The 23,022-nt window shown below is 40.4% G+C and overlaps 1 protein-coding gene across 4 annotated transcripts in view; it reads right to left on the minus strand.

The window, feature by feature from the left end:
• Positions 1-16,746, minus strand: part of ROBO1 (roundabout guidance receptor 1) — a 1,183,344-nt gene extending 1,166,598 nt beyond the window's left edge. Inside the window, exons 1-2 of one of the 4 annotated variants that reach the window (XM_054551660.2) lie at positions 16,566-16,746; positions 7,702-7,825 (exon numbers count right to left, since the gene is read on the minus strand). The gene's annotated coding sequence lies outside the window, so the exon portion shown is untranslated. Of the gene's footprint in view, positions 1-7,701; positions 7,952-16,565 lie in introns of those variants that run through there. The other 3 variants (XM_054551661.2, XM_054551659.2, XM_063721863.1) reach the window with 3 other exon arrangements.
• Between the last annotated feature and the right edge of the window lie 6,276 nt (positions 16,747-23,022).

Here is a 23,022-nt window from a genome sequence, read left to right on the forward strand (position 1 = left end):
GGGAGGTTGAGGTGGGTGGATCACCTGAGGTCAGGAGTTCAAGTCCAGCCTGGCCAATAAGGAGAAACCCTATCTCTACTAAAAATACAAAAATTATCTGGGTGTGGTGGCCTGCGCCTGTAGTCCCAGCTACTCGGGAGGCTGAGACAGGAGAATTGCTTGAACCTAGGAGGCGGAGGCTGCAGTGAGCTGAGATCATACCATTGCACTCCAGCCTGGGTGAGAGAGCCAGACTCCATCTCAAAAAAAAAAAAAAAAAAAAAAAAGCACGAGTGAAAAATTTTCAGAAAAAATGTAAGAAATATTTTATGCCTTCACCGCAAAGATTGGTTTCCCAAAACAAGAAGGAAAAAGGAAAAATGTAATAAAAGGTAATCAATTTTAATAAAGCGCAGTGTATATCATATTTGAAAAAAAGATACAAAATTATTTCCTTCATTAAGAAGAAAAAAGATAAAACACAGCCTAGGAAAATATATTTCCAATGCAATACCAAAAAAAAAAAAATAGAATCCAGAATATATAAAGAATTTCTATGATCTATAAGAAAAAAGATAAATGTCTCACTAGAGAAATGGGTAAAAATTATGTTTAAGCAATTCACAGCAAAACAAAAACAAAAACAAAAAAACCTGAATGTTCTATGAAAACATGCTCACCACACTAATAATCAGAAAAAACAAATTAAAACCATTCAACTGGCAAAATTACGAAATGTGACATTATTAAATATTCATGGGGGCTTTCACAAGTATGCTTGCAAACTATAAATACTACAGGTACTGTTATGGGTTTGGGGGCAAAAAAGAGAAGAAACACATTACACGTCATCAGCAATTTCACTTCTAGGCAAATATCTAAAAAGTATATGTGCACAGTGAGACATGTGCCAAAAAATTGCTACAGTCTGTTATAGTAAGAAAGAGAAAATACCTATATGAGAGAGAAAAACATAAAATATAATACATATTTTAATACTGTATATATACTATAATATATATGCACTATATTATATATGAAATATACATACTATATATAAAATATACTATATATTTTTACCATATCTACTAAATATATAATAATAATATATTTAAAATATATGTATATACTTATAGTATTTACAGAATAGTATATTGCAATGAATATGAATAAAGTAACTGTACCCAAAGCAACTTGAATTAATCATAAAAAAATATTTCCAAGAATGCAAACAATATTTAACAATTTAGGCTAATATTTTATTTACTTAATTAAGACAATACTACATATGAATTAAAGATGTAATATATACACTAAACTCAAGAGAAAATGCATAGAAATAATAACAGCAAATTTACCACACTGGTTACCTCTTAAAAGGGAGATTCAATCTGGAAGAGTACCCAGAAAACCTCAATATTACATTTAATGTTTTATTACTTAACCTGGGTGGTAATTCAAGGGAACTTGTTTCACTCATTTTTGTGTCTGCTAATCAAACATGTCATAATAATAAAAAGTCAGAGTCATTAAAAGCTCCAAGTACTCTGCACAGCAGCACCTCAACTCTAAATGCCACTTTCACATGTGATTACTGAAATTCTGCTCTTGGCAAATCTGCCTTTCTGATGCAGGACACTTGTACTTCAGTAAGAATGACTCATGTGATCTAATTTACTATCCTCGAAGCAAATCTTTCTCTGAAGCGCGGTAATCCGGGAAGACACAAAATAAGATCTAAAAAGCTTTGCAAATGGCTCCTCCCCCAACTGCTGAATTAAGCACCATATTGATCTGGCTGAATTGGAGAGCAATTGTTGTGATAAACTCCCTGTTCCTGGTTACACCTGGAATAGATTCTGTTAATATGTGGACTCAAGTGCCCCACCCCACATATTCTATTGTAGTAATTCTGATGGGGGATCCTAGAACTGGTGTTTTAAGGGTTATTTTTTTCACTTTTAAGATTTATTTGGTTCAATGGACAAAGTTTGAGACATACTGCTTCACAGGATTTAGAGTCTGTCTTAGTATCTTCAGGGTGCTACAACAAAGTGCTATGGAGTAGGTGCCTTGTAAACAATAGAAATGCTTTTCTCGTAGTTTTAGAGGCTGGAAAGTCCAATATCAAGGCGCTGGAAGATTTGGTGTCTGGGGAGGACCCACTTTCTGCTTCATAGACAGCCATCTTCTTACGTTTAGTCGTGGGGGAAGGGGCAAGACAGCTTACCCAGACCTATTTTATAAGGGCACTAATCCCATTCCTGAGGGCGCTGCTCTCATGGTCTAGTCATCTCCCAAAGGCCCCACCTCCTCATTTTAATTTCAGTATATGAATTTGGAGAAGACACAACATTCAGAACATAGTGCAGTCTCATAGTAGAAATGCATAAATGATTGCAATGGAATTTCAGAAGCATTATTATATGATCAGAAAGGGAGGAATACTTAAACCTATTTTCTTAACATGAAGGTCTTCACAGAAGAAGTGACACTTGTTTTGTGTTTTCAAACATAGCCAAAAAAATGAGAAAGTGAGAACCATTTGGGGCAGAATTCTGGACAAAACACGCACACACACACACACACACACACACACACACACACACAAAGCAGAGAGGAATGAAACATCCTGAGTATTTAAGAAAATGCAAGTAAATTTTCGTAGTAATTGATGATTCTGAAGACTGAAAAGAAGAATTCATGCTTCATATCACAGAGTACCTTCAATGACTAAGGAGTTTAGAAATTGTCATTTTTGCCCTAACAGCTCGCCAAACTTGTTACACATGACTTCAAATGGCTGATCCCAGGAAGTAGAAGTAAGGATTGGAGGGCAGGCCCATGAGGAGAAGAGGTGAAGTTCAAGAGAAAAATCATAATTTTTTTTTTTCTTTTCACTACCTGATCATAGGGAATGAGGCAGAGGGACATAGCAAAGAGGAATGTGTCTGGATGCATGATGTGCTATTTATAACTTGGAAATCTAAAGAGATAAGCAAGTGTGGCAGGGAGGATGATACCTGTGGTTTTAAATGCTTTCCTCTAAGACAGTTTCCTTTAAAACGTTTGTGATTCATCTCTAGGTGGAGATGAAATTAGATCTTTGGAAATATAGGTATGACAATCAGGAGCAATGCATGGACAAGAAATATAAAATTTGAATGTCATTACTGAAACTCCAGAAACGTATCACAACATTTGGGTGACTACTGAGAGTGAAAAAATAATAAGGGCAAAATGCAGAAATATAATGAAGAAATATAAATTTATAGTTGATGGATAATGTATGTAAAATTATATAAGGTAAAGGCTCAAAAAATGTTAGCTTACTCCTCTTAATCCGTGAATAAAGACCAAATTAGACAGCAGATGCTATTGGAACTTACTTGGAATTTCAGAGGCAAGGAACAGAAATAGGGTTGGATAATAAGAAAAATTTCATGGTAGAGAAGGAACATGAACCACCCTAGACAAATGGATAGGGTTTGGCCAAATGAAGAAGATAATTTTGCAGATTAGAGAAGACATGTGTGCAGAAATGTAAAGGTGGAAAAGAAAAGAACAACTGGCTGAAAATGACGTAATGGATCCTTCTCAGACATCCTGGCTGCATATGTACAAATTTCAAAGAAAATGAAAAGTGCCTCAATTTTCCCCAAATGCTCTGATCACCAGAGATGATGATACAGGTAGTGTGGCAGATAGGGGTGGGGTATGTTTTCTGAAAAAGTTATGTACTGGCTATGAGATCCTTGGAAAGTAACTGTAAAAGTTTGGTCTTGGAGAAATGCAAATAATGCTTTGGACATGAAAAAGATATCAAGGAGATTAAAAAATTATGAGTACTAAAATAAAATTCAAGGAATAATCAAACTCCTTGTTTAAATATGGGGGAAAATAGGTAGGTCCAGCTAATTGAAGAGAATGGTTCATTTAAAAGCAGCAGTATGACATACTAGAAAAGCATGTACTCTGTCGTGAGAAAGAAATTGTTTCTAATCCTGGCTCTGCCCCTTTTTGGCTGAATAGTCATGGATATTTTCCTTAACCTCTCTGAGCTTCATGTGTTTTAAACACCTAATAAAGCCTACTTTGAAAGGATTATGTGGGGATGAAGTGAAATATCTATTGCAGGTACGGTGCCTAACACTGTTTCTACAGTTTTATCCTATATAGTTTTGAATTAGTCAGTTAATCTTCTAGGACCTCAATTTCCTATAGAATTGGGAGAATTGGCTGGTCCATATAGCACTAATATATTTTAGGTACAAATATGAATACATCAACAGTAACATTGCTCACTTCAACAGCAAGTTTAGAGAGATAAATGATTATGTGACCAGGTCATAATCTAGCCCATTGTATGCTATTATGTTTTTGTTTGTGGTCTCAGAAAGAGGAAAATCAGTTGAGTTTAGGTAGCAAGAAGGAGCTCATTCTCCAGCAGATTGGTGGAAGCTCACCTCAAGTTACATTTCAAATGGTGCATTGCACCTGCTCATTCATCAAGCTGCCAGGGGCTTGCTTTACTGCCTTGCCTTTTTTTCATTTAAAATTCACGTCTTTCTGGTGTCTTGAGTTTCTCAGCTTTGTAATGAAAGTAACATATTAAATCTTGCTTAAATAAATTAGTTCCTAATGTATTAAGCATAGATGAAGGCCAAAAAGTGAGATTTTATAGCTAAGCACAACACTAGTTTCCAAATAGTGCACACAAGTGTATAGCTTCCTTTTCATCTCTGGTCAATGTTATTTTGTATTTGAATTGATTCTATTATGTTATAAGATAAAAGAAAATTATACAGAACAATGCAGTGCTCTTTGGGGAGATATTAGGGTATTTGTTCTTTATTTTGTGCAGTATAGGGTAAGAGAAAGTTGGCGTTAAACCTTTGAGACTCCCTAGGCAGCTGTTGAGTCTCTCCCCTCCTCCCATGCTCAGCTCAGTGCTATATCACTGGAAATCACTAACCTTCATAGAGTAGAGCCCAGAAGATGGTAACACTGGTTCAAGGACAGGCCAAGGGAAGGGAAAGGAAGTAAATAGGAAAATACAGCAAACGTGATTAACAGCTGTTTTCTGAAGCAAGGCTCCACCAGGGATCTGCAGCTGTGTCATTGTGCTTCAATTCTGCAGATCCTACAGGGCTAAATTGGAAGAGGCATGGAGCAGGAAGATACGTGGGAAAAGGTTAAAGGAAGTCCAAAAACCATGGCAACAATATGAGGTGAATGCCCCCACTCCTTAGATATCCTAATCTTTATCCCTCATGGGAGAGGTATAGGTCCCTAAGAAACAAAGTCATCTTACCAACTGGATATCTGTTCCGAGCTGCTGCTGCTTCCTCTTCCTTTTTTGAGGGGGTGGGGGCCGATTTTGGAAGGGCAAAAATTGATGGAACATCTACCAACCCTGCCTCTTCCCTTTTATAACAGGAACATGATGCATGCTTACAGATTGCCGTTGAAAGTTGCCAGTGTCTCCTCAAGATATAGTAGAGAAGCAGGTTTTAAGGTGGCAGACTGAGGCTTTCAAAATAATAGGTTCTGGGTGAACACAAGTTTGGGCCCGAAAACCCAGTTATGAGGCTTCCAAATAAATCAGTGGATTTTCAAAATTTTTTTGTAATTATTATATCCTAGTTCCCAAACAACCACAGTAAAGGAGTCACATGGAAAGCGAGGAAAAAATGAAATAGCATTGTCTTCCCCCAGGTGCTCAAAGCAGTATATTTCCTTTGATGTGTAGCCTTCAAGTAACTGACAACCCCAAGTAGCCCATTCTATAGGGTCCTGCATCTACGCTCCTTGCTCTGCGCGCTCAGCCCAGGATGACAAGCAACCTCCAAATTAAACAACCTCCCACCACTACTTGGAAACAGACAACCATCTCTTAACAGGCCTCTGTAACACACAGCTTGATGAAAATCACTTACACAGGGCGGATGACACAGAGGAGTTTACAAGGTCGGGGCACTCCCTGGCGGGGCGTGAAAGGGTGGGAGGTGCTGAGGTCAGGGTTAAACTACCCTGTGAAATGAGCCTCCTGCCCTGCCCTTTCCTCCCTTCATCTATAGAAGGAGCCTCCAGTGAGTTCCTGAGTCTGGAAATCTGCCCCCTTTAGTGCCGCAAACAGGCCAGGGACAGCATTTCAAAGCTCCTTTAAATCAATCCACTTAAAAGAGCCCAGAAAAGCCTGACCATTGACCATAATTGCCCCAAATTGCTTGTTTTCCTTCCCCTCTTGCAGCCTCATCAACATTTCCCTTCTTTCCCCTCGTGTCCTTTTTTCTTGGGGGTGCAGGTCCTCTAGATGCTTGGGGTGCACGCTAAGGATATTTGAGTAGTGGAAGCTCCGACTCCAGGCAGGAATGGGATGTCTTAGCATTCCGTCTCCCCCACCCCACCCACCTGCGTGGGACACAGTGACTCCTAGAAGGGTATCCCAGGATTTTAGCGGCCAGGTGTGAGCGCCCTGCACGCGGTCCTCCGAGACCTCAGGGAGCGTGGCAACTGGGCAGAAGCCGCCTCTGCAGCGCCGCTGCCCCGGGTGGAGCGGCAGCCCCGGCTGCGGCAGTGGGGTTGCCACGCCGAGTGTTCCGCATCGGCCGCCCGCAGGGCTCGCCTGCTTCTCCCCATTGTGTTCTCAGAGCTGCGGGACCGAGCCGCGCGCGCAGCCGCACCCGCGCCGACGCTGGAACCGCAGGCTCGGGGAAGCGGGGCTGGCAAGAGGGGGCAGGGCGAAGGAGCAAGAAGGGGCCCCAGAAGGGCACGGCGCTTCATCAATAATGCAGAGGCTCCTGGACCTCCCTGCAATACGTTTTCCAGCTAAACGCCACCAACTGGAGCGCTTCCTGGTTCGTCCCACTCGTGTGGTTTTTGTGTGTGAAAGATGGGACGCACCTTTTTCATTCATCTGTCTTCTCTCATTCTTCCTCCTTCCCTCCCTCATTTCCTCCCTCAAAGTCCCCGCTGGCTTAGCTTTAAGCTCTCATCTTCACATCAGCACCATGTTTTCAAGCAAAATCCTGCAGGTTGGAAACCCAGGTGTCAAAGTCCCCACTGCCTACATATCGCCAAGAGTTTACCAAAATCCACCCAGTAACGCTTGTTTTCAAAGCCCCCACGCTCATCCATTCCTGGAGCATGCTTTCAAAGTTTGGAAGCTCCCTGCAGCCTGCCCGTGTCTATGCCTCAGTCAGTTCACATCACGAACAACGGTGCGGTCAGCGGCACTGAGATTAGGCTGCAAAGTTGCCTGGCCCCAGCCCAGGGCACCGCTGATGCTCGCCGCATCCCTAGAGCAAATTCCGCTGTGTGCCCCCAAGAAGCCAAAAGCGTCACGAAACCTACTCAAACAAGGGTTAGCCCAGCCACACACACAACAAACAAATTCCAAAACTTCTTTGTTAAGCAGTCGCAGCCTACCTGGAACGGACACTCTGCACAACTAGCAAGGAATAAACAAACATCGCATCCCTGCAGGAAAACTTGTTGAATCCCTCCCGATCGCAAGGCTGCAATTTCCGATTTAGCCTGAAGATTTCTGATTCTACCCCAAAACACCCTGGCGCATCAGCCACAATTTCTGGATAAACTGCAGAGTCCTCTCGGCAACCATTCTGCTCTCCAACAACCACGAGTGTAAAACCCAGCGTGTCCCCTTTTACAAATCGAAAGCCAGCAGTCACTTCCTTTGCAACCGTTTGCGAGACTTACCCTTCGATAAGACTGTTGTCAGCAATCTAGCGGCTCCGTAGTGCAGACGCAGCCCTGCAACTTTGCTGTGCACTGAGACCTTTCCGAGTTTAAACCAAGCGAAAGGTGTCTGAGACTTTCAAACCTAAGAGTGGGGAAAGAGGGAGAGAGTGAAGTCGGGTTTCTTCTCTGTATCAGCACCCTAGAAAAATTCAATCCTTCTTCAGAAGAGAATTCTTTCAAACCCGTTATCTGTATTACTATTAATGCGCAGAGCAGAAGGCATTGCATACAAATACATCCAAGTGTGCGCTTCTATTGGTGGCTGCGGAGGCCCCTGGGTCCTACTGCTCCGGTCCTAAACTACACAGCAACACTAGGCACGCAGCTTTGGAGACGCCGAGGGGAAAATGGATTTAATTGATTCGTTACCTCTGGTATTGTAATGCCTGCTGCGATGTTTAACCGAGGGGGGAGGAAAAAAAAAAAAAAAAACCCTTACATTTAACTCCTGTCATGTGATCTATCATTTCATATCTGCTTTTAATTGTCTGTGTGAAGTGGCTTCGATCATACAAAGGATTTTAAAAGAACGTTTTCGAAGGAAAATTCACACAGACACTTTTGGCAAGAAAACCCTCTTTTGCTCTCTATTATGCATTATTCTCATATAAATCCAGGAAATTTTATATAATCAAATACTTCTGCGCTTCACATAGGTACACATAGCACCCAACTGTATTCTTTACAATTCATAGCTACTCCAAATAAAATACCTTACACGGGTATTAGATAGTAGAAGCTAAAATATGAGTCTACCAATTATAAAACACGGCTTATATTGGTCAAACGCTACAGAAAAAATTCCATTAATGACAATGGCATGGGCATCATTTTTACTTTGCAAAATTAGAAATTCAAAAATGTTTTCCTTGTAAATATTGACATAAAAATATAAATCAACATAAAGGTATCTATAATGTGACAGTATGTCAAGCATTTACTATTAATTGCTACATTCTCTTTTTACAGTTTCTCTCTTAGCAAGTCCATTAGTAATGCAAATTGGCATAACAAGGAGATTTAAAGTGAGGCAGACCTGTGGTGACTAGCAATTTGAAATATTGTAACAGTGTGCAAAACCACTTTAATTCATCATCGATAAAGCCAGTTATTTTAAGAATTAGAATATTAAATGCTGAATCTTAATATATATTAATTTGAAGTCTTAAACATGCTGTTTTCTTTGACCTTTAATTTTGTGGAGGAAAAGAGAAATCTTCATTTAAACTAAAATGACATAGACTTTCCACAAAATCCTAGATATGATATTTACTGATATTACAATTTAGGAAGTAACAGAATTTTATTGTTCTTTGATGTAAATAATTGTGATAAATTCCAATTTAATTACAAAATTATTACATATATGTAATGTACAACTGAATGAACATTGTTGGAAAGGGCCACCCTGAATAAGGTTAACATCAACCAACCTATAAATTCACCACCTATGTGTAAACTAAATAAATGAAAACACAATGCAAAAATACAGCAGACTCGAGATCTTATTCCAAACACATGTATAGCATTTGAATTTATGTAGTGTGTGCTACAATTCTTCTTCATTTCCATAACTCTTTCCCTTTCCAGCCCCTTCCCTTCCCCCAATCAGTAACCCCTGACAACAGAAGTGTTAACTTCAAGACCAGGTTGCCTTTGCTGCCTTCCAGACCTAACTTACAGATTGCATCCTTGTAGGAAACAGAGTTAACTCTTACACGACTGAGAGGTGAAAGAATAGAGTTTCTTTCAGGGATTAGAAAATCCAGTATTTTTATGCGTATTTGCAATGTTTGCACCAAACACATATTTTTTAAAAGATCCATGACCACTAATTCAGAGTGAAAAGATGTGATCGTTGGCATTATATCAGAGTCAATTTGCTGTATATCTCCATTGCTATTGTGTCACCGAAATAGCTTTTGAATAACTTTTATTCAGGGTTACTTCAATCACTTTATTTCAGGTTAATAATTTCTCCATTTACAATAGAGTTAAAATGAAAATACCAAAGTATTGCAATATTCAGTATAAGGGTATAAGGGATTTTTTTTAAATCTGTAAAAGAAAAGAAAAGTTATTATTTCATATAGTAAGAAAAGCATAATGACCATGCAAAGTTGAATAAAGATGACTGACATTCTTTTTTTTCTAAAACAAGTAAATTTTTGGTGTTTCAACTTCTTTCTACAAGTGGATCTGAAAAAAATCATTTGCAACCCAACTACAAGTTGAAAGTTCTGCATTTAATGTGTATCATTTTAGAACTGAGAAAAGATGTGTTTTACACAAGCGGACAGATTTTATACAAAATCAATGCAGCTTATCTATGACCATAATTAAATGGGGAAGTTTGGTAATGGACACATATAATAGCTAACAGAAGAAAATAAATAAACAAAAACTGACCTAATAACAAATTTATTATATAATCTCTTGATAAGTTTTTACTTTCTACATAAAAGACTGATGTAAAAATATAGCAAGCTAAACAGAAACTTAAGTTTAACTTACTATTCTTTTTTAAAAAGTTTTCTACATCTCTTCAATAAATTACTTGTTTATCCCAATTATTATCATATGTGATATATATATATAATAAATATATAGTTGCAAATGTTGCAAATATATTTTCCCTATTTCTTGGATACTAAGGTAAAATATATTTTAAAGAAGGTTATTAGAACCACAATAGTTTTCATATATCCTAGATCTGTAGGAATATCCTTGATCTATTCTTTATTATTTGAAGTATTGTTGGACCCCTCATTTTGTCAGTGCAGTTTTCAAGGACAATATATGCTATGTCAGAAACTGATTTCCATTATGTCCTTGGATCACGATGACAATGCCTTATTGTGGTTACTGTGAACATCTATAAAAGTTGGAAAGCAAAACATACCTGGCACATCCCTGTCTGTCATTACTACAATCAGCTTCCTTTCTAAATTTAGGTAGGTAAACATGCAATAGCATGCCACTTGATGGAACTTAATGAACTATAATGACATTCAGCTACTATCCAAGCTATTGAAAAAATTCTGTCTTGAGTAATTTTGAAATATGTATAGTTTAAAAAATTTCAAAGCCACAGGCATTGATCTATGCATCTGTTTTAAATAGAATATTTATCCATGCTTGATTTTGACAGATGAAAAGGAAAATTACCAGACATACAAATTATACTCTGAAAGCAGAAATATAAAGTTAAGAATGTTAACAGTTAAACAGGCATCTTTAAAAGGGTAAATCAGTACTAAACAGCAATATATATATATACACACATATATATGTGTATATATGTATACATATATGTGTATATATATATGTTGCAAGACACCACATCTAAATACATGGCTCAAAACTAATCTGTATGAGTTGCTAAAGTTGTTGAAGAAAGTACAGCTCAAGTGTTAAAAATATCTATATAAGATGATACGTTTGAGAAGAAAGATAGAACTTCAAAAAGGTCAACTAAACTTGACACTAAGTGGAAGGGATGAGAACTTCATGGCACAGTGATTTGGATAAGACGATCACCATGAATGGAATGCTCATATTAAAATTCCAATAAAAATCGGCAAACAAAGAGGCTAGAAGATGATATTTTCCACTATAAACAAGATTATAAAGCAAACAAGATTATAAAGCAAACAAGATTATAAAGCAAACAAGATAAAAGTTGACAATAAAAGTGTGGAAGTAAAATACTTTGGCAAAACAACACAAACACGAAATAGGGTTGGCATTTACTATAGACTTTTGAGATTAGAGAAAATGTTAATAGACAATTTTAAATTTGAATAGGAAGTTCTTAAGAAGATTTCTACCTATTGTCCAAGAAATCTGGGAATAAAAGCTCCACATACTTTTGTGAAAACAGAAAAAAATTTAAACCTATGTAAAATGTCAGCTAAAGTTTGAATTAAAGCAAATAGATGAATATAAATATACATATATACAATATTATGTCACCATTACTCCACTAATTAAGGGCTGAACAACAATTTTCTGTATGTTATATGAAGGATAATGGTCAGATTTCATGGTTTGCCCTTCAAAAGGCACAACTGTTTACACTATTTAGAAGGAAATCTAACCAAATTTTAATGTATTTAAAGGCTATTCATTTGATCTCTTTTAAAGACTCCCAAAGACTTGCTTATAAAGCATAATAAGACAGAAATAATTTTAAACTATATTTTTATTCATATACCATAGTTCTTAGGTAGCTAAATTTAATCATATTCCATTATTTGCTTTTGTCCTGGACCAACTACAAAAGCTAACATTAAAGTTATGAGTCACTTACTCATTTAGCTAAGGGAGGAGACCACCCCTCATATTGTCTTATGCCCAATGTCTGCCTCCAAAGAAAGAAGAAGTAAAAACTACAAAGGTGGAAATGAAATTCATAGGCAGACAGCCCAGCACTGAGCCCTGGGCCTGGTAGTTAAAAATCAAACCCTGACCTAACTGCTTGTGTTATCTATAGATTTCAGACATCCTATGGAAAAGCATCATTAAAATCTCTGTCCTGTTCTGTTCCGTTCTGATTACCGATGCATGCAGCCCCCAGTCACGTACCCCCTGCTTGCTCAATGGATCACGACCCTCTCATGTGGATCCCCTTAGAGTTGTAAGCCCTTAAAAGGGACAGGAATTGCTCACTGGGGGAGCTCGGTTTTTGGAGACGTGAGTCTGCTGATGCTCCCAGCTGAATAAAGCCCTTTTCTTCTACAACTCAGTGTCTGAAGGGTTCTTGTCTGCGGATTGTCCTGCCACATTTCTTGGTTCCCTGACCTGGAAGCGAGGTGATTAGCCGAATGTTGAGGCAGCCCTTTAGGCGGCTTAGGCCTGCCCTGTGGAGCATCCCTGCGGGAGACTCCGGCCAACTAGAGTGATGCGGATCCTGAGAGCGCTCCCGGGTAGGCAATTGTCCCAGTGGAAAGCCTCACCAGAGCAGCATGTGGCAGGCCCCCGTGGAAGATCAATTCAGTGGCTGAACACTGGGAAGGAAGTGACACTTGGAGTCTGGACATCTGAAACTTGGTAAGACTGGTCTTTGGAACCAGCCCACTCCCATTGAGTGGAAGCGTGGCCTGATCACCCATGATGTGCCTGTACAGGCACTTTGGTTTTTGTTTTTGACTTGACTTGGATTGCTTGATACTTCGGTTTTAGTTTTGACCTGGCTTGGATTTCTTGATACTCTGATTTGGGTTTTGATTCTGGTTTGATGTAAACTGTAAAAGTGTGTGTGTGCCCTTTTTACCTATTCTTTGTTTTGTGGTGTGCGCGTGGTGTGAATGTGGTGTTTTGTCTCAAGGAAGCATGGGTCAGACACAAAGTAAACCCAACTCACTAGGAACTATGTTGAAAAATTTCAAAAAGGGATTTAAGGGAGACTATGGAGTTACTATGACACCAGGAAAACTTAGAACTTTGTGTGAGATAGACTGGCAAGCATTAGAGGTGGGTTGGCCATCAGAAGGAAGCCTGGACAGGTCCCTTGTCTTGAAGGTATGGCACAGGGTAACCTGTAAGCCAGGGCACCCAGATCAGTTCCCATATATAGATTCTTCATTACAGCTAGTTTTAGATCCCCCGCAGTGGTTAAGCGGACAGGTAGCAGCAGTACTAGTAGCAAAGGGACAGTTAGTTAGGGAAGGTTCTCACTCCACCCGCTGAAGGAAGTCAGCACCAAAAGTCCTGTCTGACCCACACCAGAAGAATCATGGCAGGAATTGGTACCAGCAGTACCCCCTCCTTATCAAGAGGAAGAGCTCCCCACTCCTGAGCCCACAGCACCTCCACCTCCATCAGATATCCATACTCCTAGACCACCCAGAGTAGACAAAAGAGGAAGTGAAGCCGCGGGAGAAACTCCTCCCTTGGTAGCTCACCTATGGCCCAACACTGGAATTCAAATGCGCCCGAGAGAACAGTGATATACTTGGGTAGATAAGGATGGACACATGGTGGAAAGGTGTCCCTTTGTGTATCAACCTTTCACCTCTGCTGACCTCCTCCATTGGAAAACTAATACTCCATCTTACACTGAAAAGCCTCAAGCTTTAATTGACTTGTTCCAAACTATTATACAGACTCATAATCCTACTCAGGCTGATTGCCACCAGTGGCTCATGTACCTCTTTAATACAGATGAAAGGCAAAGGGTGCTCCAGGTGGCAACTAAGTGGCTAGGAGAGCATGTCCCAGCCGATTACCAAAATCCCCAAGAATATATAAGAATTCAGCTGCCAGGAACAGACCCCCCAATGGGACCCAAACGAGGGACCAGACACGGAGAGGCTAAGACGATACCATGAGGCATTGATAGAAGGTCTAAAGAAAGGGGCTCAAAAGGCTACAAATGTAAATAAGGTCTCTGAGGCCATCCAACGAAAAGAGGAGAGTCCAGTGCAATTCTATGAAAGCCTGTGTGAGGCTTTCCATATGTACACTCCTTTTGATCCAGATAGCCCTGAAAATCAGCTCATGGCTTTAGTTAGGCAAAACGTGGAAGATATCAGGAGAAAATTGCAGAAACAGGCTGGGTTTGCGGGTATGAATACCTCGCAGTTACTGGAAATAGCCAATCAAATGTTAGTGAATAGAGATGCAACAAGTCCCAGAGAAAGCCCTAAGGAAGGCGAACGCCGGACCACGCAAAATGCCAACTTACTGGCTGCAGCCATTAGGGGAATTCCCCCAAAAGGACCAGGAAAGGGGGGTTCTGGGAAGAATACCCAGTCTAATTGCCCATGCTTGCAATGTAACCAATGCGCCTATTGTAAGGCAAGAGGATATTGGAAAGATACGTGACCCCAACTGAAGGAAAAGGAAGGTAATTCGGAGCAAAAGACCTCAGATAAAGATGAGGGAGCTTTGTTCAATCTGGCTGAAGGGCTATTAGACTGAAGGGGACCGGGCTCAAGCACCCCCAAGGAGCCCACAGTCAGGATTACAATTGGGGGCAAGGACATTAAGTTTTTGGTCGATACTGGTGCTGAACATTCAGTAGTGACCACCCCAGCTGCTCCCTTATCCAAGAGAACCATTGATATAATCGGAACAACAGGAGTTTCCACTAAGCAGGCTTTCTGTCTATCACGGACCTGCTCGGTGGGGGGACATTAAATCGTTCACCAGTTGTTGTACATGCCTGACTGTCCCTTGACTTTGCTGGGAAGAGACTTGCTTAGCAAGCTGAGAGTCACCATCTCCTTTACAAAACAGGGCTCTTTACAGCTAAAGTTACCGGGAACATGAGTTATCATTGCCCTTATTGTTGGTCCCCTGGGAAGAAGAATGTAGACTTTTCCTAACCAAGCCAGGCCAAGAGATAAAACCAGCTCTAGCTAAGTGATGGCCCTGAGTATGCGCAGAGGATAATCCCTATGCGCAGAGGATAATCCTATGGGACTGGCAGTCAACCAAGCCCCTGTACTCATAGAAGTTAAGCTTGGGGCCCAACCAATTAGACAAAAGCAGTATCCGGTTCCCAGAGAAGCTCTCAAAGGAATCCAGGTTCATCTCAGGCACTTGAAAGCCTTTGGAATTATAGTTCCTTGCCAGTCTCCATGGAACACTGCCTCCTGCCTGTCCCTAAGCCAGGGACAAAAGACTACCGGCCAGTACAGGACTTGCGCTTGGTCAACCAAGCTACAGTGACTCCACCCAACAGTTCCTAACCCTTACGCATTGTTAAGGGTTGCTGCCAGCTGAGGACAGCTGGTTTACCTGTCTGGACTTAAAAGATGCCTTCTTTAGCATCAGACTAGCTCCTGAGAGCCAGAGCTGTTTGCCTTTCAGTGGGAAGATCCGGAGTCAGGCGTCACTTCTCAGTACACTTGGACCCGGCTTCCCCAAGGGTTCAAGAACTCCCCTAATATCTTCAGGGAGGCCCTGGCTGGAGACCTGCAAAAGTTTCCTGCTAAAGACATAGGCTGCATCTTACTCCTGTACGTGGACGACCTTCTGCTGGGACACTCCGCGGCAGTCGGGTGTCCTGCCCTGTTTCGGCACCTGCAGGACTGTGGGTATAAGGTGTCCAAGAAGAAAGCTCAGATCTGCAGACAGCAGGTACGCTACCTGGGATTCACTATTCGGAAAGGGGAGTGCAGCCTGGGGTCAGAAAAAAAACAAGTCATCTGCAGCCTACTGGAACCTAAAACCAGAAGGCAAGTAAGGGAATTCCTAGGAGCTGTGGGGTTTACAGATTATGGATTTCAAACTTTGCAATACTAGCCAAACCTTTGCGTGGGGTTACAAAGGGGGGTGACCGGGAGCCTTCTGAATAGGGACTTTTACAACAGCAAGCCTTTTGTGAGTTAAAGGAAAAACTTATGTTGGCCCAGCACTAGGACTACCAGATTTGGCAAAGCCCTTTACACTCTATATGTCAGAAAGAAAAAAAATGGCAGCTGGAGTTTTAACCCAGACTGTGGGGCCCTGGCTAAGGCCAGTGGCCTATCTCTTAAAACAACTAGATGGGATTTCCAAAGGCTGGCCACCATGTCTAAGGGCCCTGGCAGCAATGGCCCTGTTAGTACAAGAAGCAAATAAACTAACCCTTGGGCAAAACCTGAATATAAAGGCCCCCCCATGCTATGGTAACTTTGATGAATACCAAAGGACATCTTTGGCTAACAAATGCTACATTAACCAAGTACCAAAGCTTGCTATGTGAAAATCCCCGCATAACCATTAAAGTCTGTAACACCCTAAATCCCACCACCCTGCTCCCAGTATCAGAGAGCCCAGTCAAGCATAACTGTATAGAGGTGTTAGACGCAGTTTATTCTAGCAGACCTGACCTTCAGGACCAGCCATGGGCATCAGAAGACTGGGAGTTGTACATGGACGGGAGCAGTTTCATCAACCCACAAGGATAAAGATGTGCAGGATATGCGGTGGTAACTTTGGATGCTGTCACTGAAGCCAAACCGTTGCCACAGGGCACTTCAGCCCAGAAGGCTGAGCTCATTGCTTTAGCTCGGGCTCTGGAATTCAGTGAAACACAATGTGAGGCAAGCCCCCACTGTTCCGTCCGGCGTATGAGCTTATGAAGCTGCTCCTTTTGAGGATCTTCAGGTGGATTTCACAGAAATGCCGAAATGTGGAGGTAACAAGTATTTGCTGGTTCTTGTGTGTACTTACTCTGGGTGGGTGGAGGCTTATCCAACACGAACTGAAAAGGCCTATGAAGTAACCCGTGTGCTTCTCCGAGATCTTATTCCCAGGTTTGAACTGCCCTTATGAATCATCTCAGATAATGGGCCAGCGTTTGAGGCTGACTTGGTACAGAAGACAGCAAAGGTATTAGGAATCTCTTGGAATCTACATACTACTGTCTACTGACCTCAGAGTTCCGGAAAGGTGGAGCAAATGAATCGGACTACCAAAAATAGTTTAGGGAAAGTATATCAGGAAACAGGAATAAAATGGTACAGGCCCTTCCCATGGTATGGTTTAAAATTAGATGCAACCCTCCAAGAAAACAGGATACTCCCCTTATGACAAACTGTATCATAGGCCTCCTTCTATACTATGGGAGCTTCCAGGCACTCCCCGAGAGTTAGGTGAAATTGAATTACAGTGACAGTTACAGGCTTTAGGAAAAATTATACAGACAATCTCAACTTGGGTAAATGAGAGGTGTCCCATCAACTTATTCTCCCCAGTTCGCCCTTTCTCTCCAGGTGATCGCATGTGGGTCAAGGACTGGAATGTAGCCCCTTTGCACGCACGGTGGAAAGGACCTCAGACCGTCATCCTGACCAGCCCCACAGCTGTAAAAGTAGAAGGAATCCCAACCTGGATCCACCACAGCCATGTGAAACCTGCAGTCGCTGAAACCTGGGAGGCAAAACCAAGCCTGGGCAACCCCTGCAAGGTGACTCTGAGGAGGACGACAAGCCCTGCTCCAGTCACACCCGGAAGATGACTGGTCTACGCATGGCCGAAGCATGAGGAGGATCATTGTGGGACTCATTTTCCTTATAATTTGGACTTGTATAGTAAAAACTTCCACTGATTTTCCCCACATGGAGGAGTGCTCTCAGTGTATACATCAGGTTACTGAGGTAGGGCAACAAGTTAAAACAATCTTTCTGTTCTATAGTTACTATGAATGCCTAGGAACTTTAAAAGGAACATGTTTATATAATGTCACTCAGGACAAGATATGTAGCCCAGGAAACGACTGGCTAGATGTGTGTTATGACCCCTCTGAGCCTCCCATGTCCATAGTTTTTAAAATAAGATTAAGGACTGAAGACTGGTGGGGACTCGTAAATGATACAAGTAAAGTATTAGCCAGAACAGAGGAAAAAGGGGTGCCCAGATGCATAATCTTGAAATCTGATGCCTGTGCTCTCATTAATGGCAATAAGTTAGGAAGGCGATGTGTCTCTTTTGATTAGGAAAAAGGCTATATGACCAAAAATAAGTACATATGTCATGAATTAGGACTGTGTGGAAATGAATGTGGATACTGGTCTTGTGTCATTTGGGCCACTTGGATAAAAGATGAAAAGGATCCAGTCCACCTTCAGAAAGGAAAAAGTGGCCCTTCCTGTACCAAGGGACAATGTACCTCTCAGAGCTAGTAATAACCAATCTCTTTAATCCTCACTGGAAAAAAAGGGGAGCATGTGACCTTAGGAATCGATGGGGCCAGACTGGATCCTCGAGTAAATATCTTAGTTTGAGGAGAATTTTACAAACGCTCTCCTGAGCCAGTGTTTCAAACTTTCTATGATGAACTAAATGTGCCAGTACCAGAAGTTCCAGGAAAAACAAGAAATTTGTTTTTGCAATTAGCCATTGTAGCCCAGTCTCTCAATGTCACTTCATGTTATGTATGTGGAGGAACTGTAATGGGAGATTGATGGCCATGGGAAGCTTGAGAATTAGTACCTACAGACCTAGTTCCTGATAAATTCCCGGGTCAAAAGAATCACCTTGATAATTTCTGGGTCCTAAAAGCCTCAATTATTGGACAATATTGCATAGCTAGAGAAGGAAAAGAATTCACTCACCCCGTAGGATGACTTAGTTGTCTGGGACAGAAACTGTATAATGGTACCACAAAAACAGTCACTTGGTGAGTTCAAATCACACAGAAAGGAATCCATTTAGCAAATTCCCAAAGTTACAAACCATGTGGACCCACCAGGAGTCCCACAGGGACTGGACAGCCCCCACTGGATTATGCTGCATATGTGGGCATAGAGCCTATGCCAAATTACCTGACCAGTAGGCAGGTAGTTGTGTTATTGGCACTATTAAACCATCTTTCTTCCTACTGCCCATAAAAACAGGTGAACTCCTGGGCTTCCCTGTCTATGCTTCCTGCAAAGAAAGAAGCATAGCTATAGGAAATTGAAAAGATAATGAATGCCCCCCTGAGAGAATCATACAATATTATGGGCCTGCTACTTGGGCACAAGACGGCTCATGGGGATACCAGACCCCCATTTACATGCTCAACCGAATCATACCGTTACAAGCTGTCTTAGAAATAATTACTAATAAAACCAGCAGAGCCTTGACTATTCTGGCCCAGCAGGAAACTCAAAAAAGAAATGCTATCTATCAAAATAGATTGGCTCTTGACTACTTGCTAGCAGCTGAAGGAGGGGTCTGTGGGAAATTTAACCTTACTAATTGCTGTCTACACATAGATGATCAAATGATGAAGTTAAAGATAGTTAGAGATATGACAAAACTGGCACACGTGCCCGTGCAAGTGTGGCATGGATTTGATCCTGGGGCCATGTTTGGAAAATGGTTCCCAGTGCTAGGAGGATTTAAAACTCTTACAACAGGAGTTATAATAGTAATAGGAACCTGCTTACTGCTCCCTTGCTTGCTACCTGTACTTCAAATGATAAAAATCTTCATCTCTACCTTAGTTCACCAAAATGCTTCAGCACAAGTGTACTATATAAATCACTATCAATCTGTCTTGCAAAAAGACTTGGGTAGTGAGGATGAAAGTGAGCACTCCCACTATTGAGTGAGGTTCTCAAAGTGGGGGGAATAAGGGAGGAGACCACCCCTCATATTGTCTTATGCCCAATGTCTGCCTCCAAAGAAAGAAGAAGTAAAAACTAAATGGCAGAAATGGAATCCACAGGCAGACAGCCCAGCAACATGCCCTGGGACTGGTAGTTAAAAATCAACCCCTGACCTAACTGCTTGTGTTATCTATAGATTTCGGACATCATATGGAAAAGCATCCTTAAAATCCCTGTCCTGTTCTGTTCCATTCTGATTACCGGTGCATGCAGCTCCCAGTCATGTACCCCTGCTTGCTCAATGGATCATGACCCTCTCACATGGACCCCCTTAGAGTTGTAAGCCCTTAAAAGGGACAGGAATTGCTCACTTGGGGAGCTTGGTTTTTGGAGATGCCAATGCTCCCAGCTGAATAAAGCCCTTTCCTTGTACAACTTGGTGTCTGAGGGGTTCTTGTCTGCAGCTCGTCCTGCTACATTGTGAATATTAAATCTCCTTTTTATGGCACTCTATAGGACACACAAAATAGATAATGCTGCTATAGAAATTATGAACAACCATTATTTTTATTTAATAGCCAAAGAGAAATGAATACAGTAGAGTCAGCCTCTAATAAGGGAGGGATTGAGGAAAATAAATTTTAATATTAAATAACAGTAAATATATTTGGTGGTTCCTATCCAGAGAAATTAATAATAGAAAATCCACCTGAAAATATAATTGTTGCTTCTTTCTCCTTTTTTCATTACTCTTAAAATACTTTCCCTTGCCATTCCCTTCAGAAAGAGACTTTTTTCTTAAGCAGCATTAAATTGTACTCAATCAGTGTACATCATGTTTAGAGACAGAGAATCAAACTGTAGTGGTTTTCAGTCCAAATATCAGAACAACACTTTGCCCAACAAGTCAGTTTTCTTCTTACTGACTGGTCTGTTTTCTTGAAAAACACGATTTATTTTTCAATTTTATAACTCACCTGGTAGATAATAATAGCTTAACATTAAATAGGTAGATAGATGACAGAGATACATAATTGGGAGAGTAGGTTAAAAGCAGATTATAGCTCTGAAGTTGATGGCAGAAAATGGCTGTGACTATTTTGGTAATATAATAGTATTAAGTATAGTTAAAGAACAACCCTAAATATTTTCAAAATAGTGTTTAACCCAGCGCTTTTAAAATGGGACGTGGGTTTTTCAGGGCAGGAGGGCCTAAAAATTAAATTTTTACAAGAAGTCAAATTGATACAAAAAGTAAAAATAGAATGGTAGCCACAAATTTTAAAAATAAAGATTTGCCTACACTGAAAGAAATGATGCTTGGAGTATCAGAATAAAGTCTCTATAACCGACTTCCGAAAGAGATGGTTTAAAGTTAACAGATATCTGCAAATGGGAACTTCCAATCTCTTTCCAAATTTGAAGGGGCTTCAATATTCATAATTAAGGAGAGGAGAGGTTAAGCATATTAACAACCATTAATATCTGTGTGTTGTAATTAAGGAGGACTTTTTTCCTCTTTTGTAGGTGTTTACTGTTCCACAAGGCAAATGTATAAATGTTACCATTAAATACAAAAGTTAAAAGCAAATAGTAATACTAAATAAATACATATTTTAATCTCCTTATTATTTCTATACCCTAGAAAATCACTAGCCTTCTGAGCCTCAGATTACTGCTCTCTAATGTGCTAATAAAACCTTACTATTGTGAGAATACAATACAATTTCGTAAACTCTATACATTAACCAATGTTAGAAAAGCTCTTAGTTATTTTAAGTGCACTTGATTATTTAGCATCAAAAATTTATATATCCATCTTTGCAAGTTGCAAAGATGATCACCAAATCTCATTTTTTTACTTTTTAGAAACTTTATAAGGAGGCATAAAACTGTACCAGTTTTTAACAAAACGTAAATGGGGATAAAGATAATATGTAAGAATAACACAATAATTGGGAAATTTAAAGAATAGGCTTCTTAAAATATCCATCAATAATTGGGCATCTTAGGATAAAGAGAAAGGCCATGGGCTTACTGAGTAGCAGTCACATGAAGCAACACGTACTTTCTATACGTAGTAAGTTAGCTTTTAGATCTTGACAATGTCTTCAAAACAGTTTATCTTGATTTAAGCTAAGCATTGGACAACGGCTTTCACCATTTCATAGTATACAAAGTAGAGAAAAACTGGCTGGATGCTAGTACACTTAGGTGTTGGATTTGTAGCTAATTAAATCAGTAGAGTTCCTGTGCTGACTCTTCAATGTCAACCTGAAGAGGGACCTCCAATGGCCTGACACAAGCCTGTGTACTTGATCCTGTGAAGTTTAATATAGGTATCAGTGAAGGAATCTTCATGAAATGCACAGTTATGATACAGCTGAAAGGGAGAGCCAACATCTTAGAACACGAACTGAATATGAAGGAGGAGCTGGTAGCATTCCTTCTGAAACTATTCCAATCAATAGAAAAAGAAGGAATCCTCCCTAACTCATTTTATGAGGCCAGCATCATCCTGATACCAAAGCCTGGCAGAGACACAACAAAAAAAGAGTATTTTAGAACAATATCCCTGATGAACATCAATGCAAAAAACCTCAATAAAATACTGGCAAACCGAATCCAGCAGCACATCAAAAAGCTTATCCACCATGATCAAGTGGGCTTCATCCCTGGGATGCAAGGCTGGTTCAACATGCACAAATCAATAAACACAATCCAGCATGTAAACAGAACCAACGACAAAAACCACATGATTATCTCAATAGATGCAGAAAAGGCATTTGAGAAAATTCAACAATGCTTCATGCTAAAAACTCTCAATAAACTAGATATTGATGGGACGTATCTCAAAATAATGAGAGCTATCTATGACAAACCCACAGCCAATATCATACTGAATGGGCAAAAACTGGAAGCATTCCCTTTGAAAACTGGCACAAGACAGGGATGCCCTCTCTCACCACTCCTATTCAACATAGTGTTGGAAGTTCTGGCCAGGGCAATCAGGCAGGAGAAGGAAATAAAGGGTATTCAATTAGGAAAAGGGGAAGTCAAATTGTCCCTGTTTGCAGATGACATAATTGTATATCTAGAAAACCCTATCATCTTAGCCTAAAATCTCCTTAAGCTGATAGGCAACTTCGGCAAAGTCTCAGGATGCAAAATCAATGTGCAAAAATCACAAGCATTCTTATACACCAATAACAGACAAACAGAGAACCAAATCATGAGTGAACTCCCATTC

This window comes from Pongo abelii, chromosome 2 (genome assembly GCF_028885655.2).
Source record: "Pongo abelii isolate AG06213 chromosome 2, NHGRI_mPonAbe1-v2.0_pri, whole genome shotgun sequence".
Classification (NCBI taxonomy): Eukaryota; Metazoa; Chordata; class Mammalia; order Primates; family Hominidae; genus Pongo; species Pongo abelii.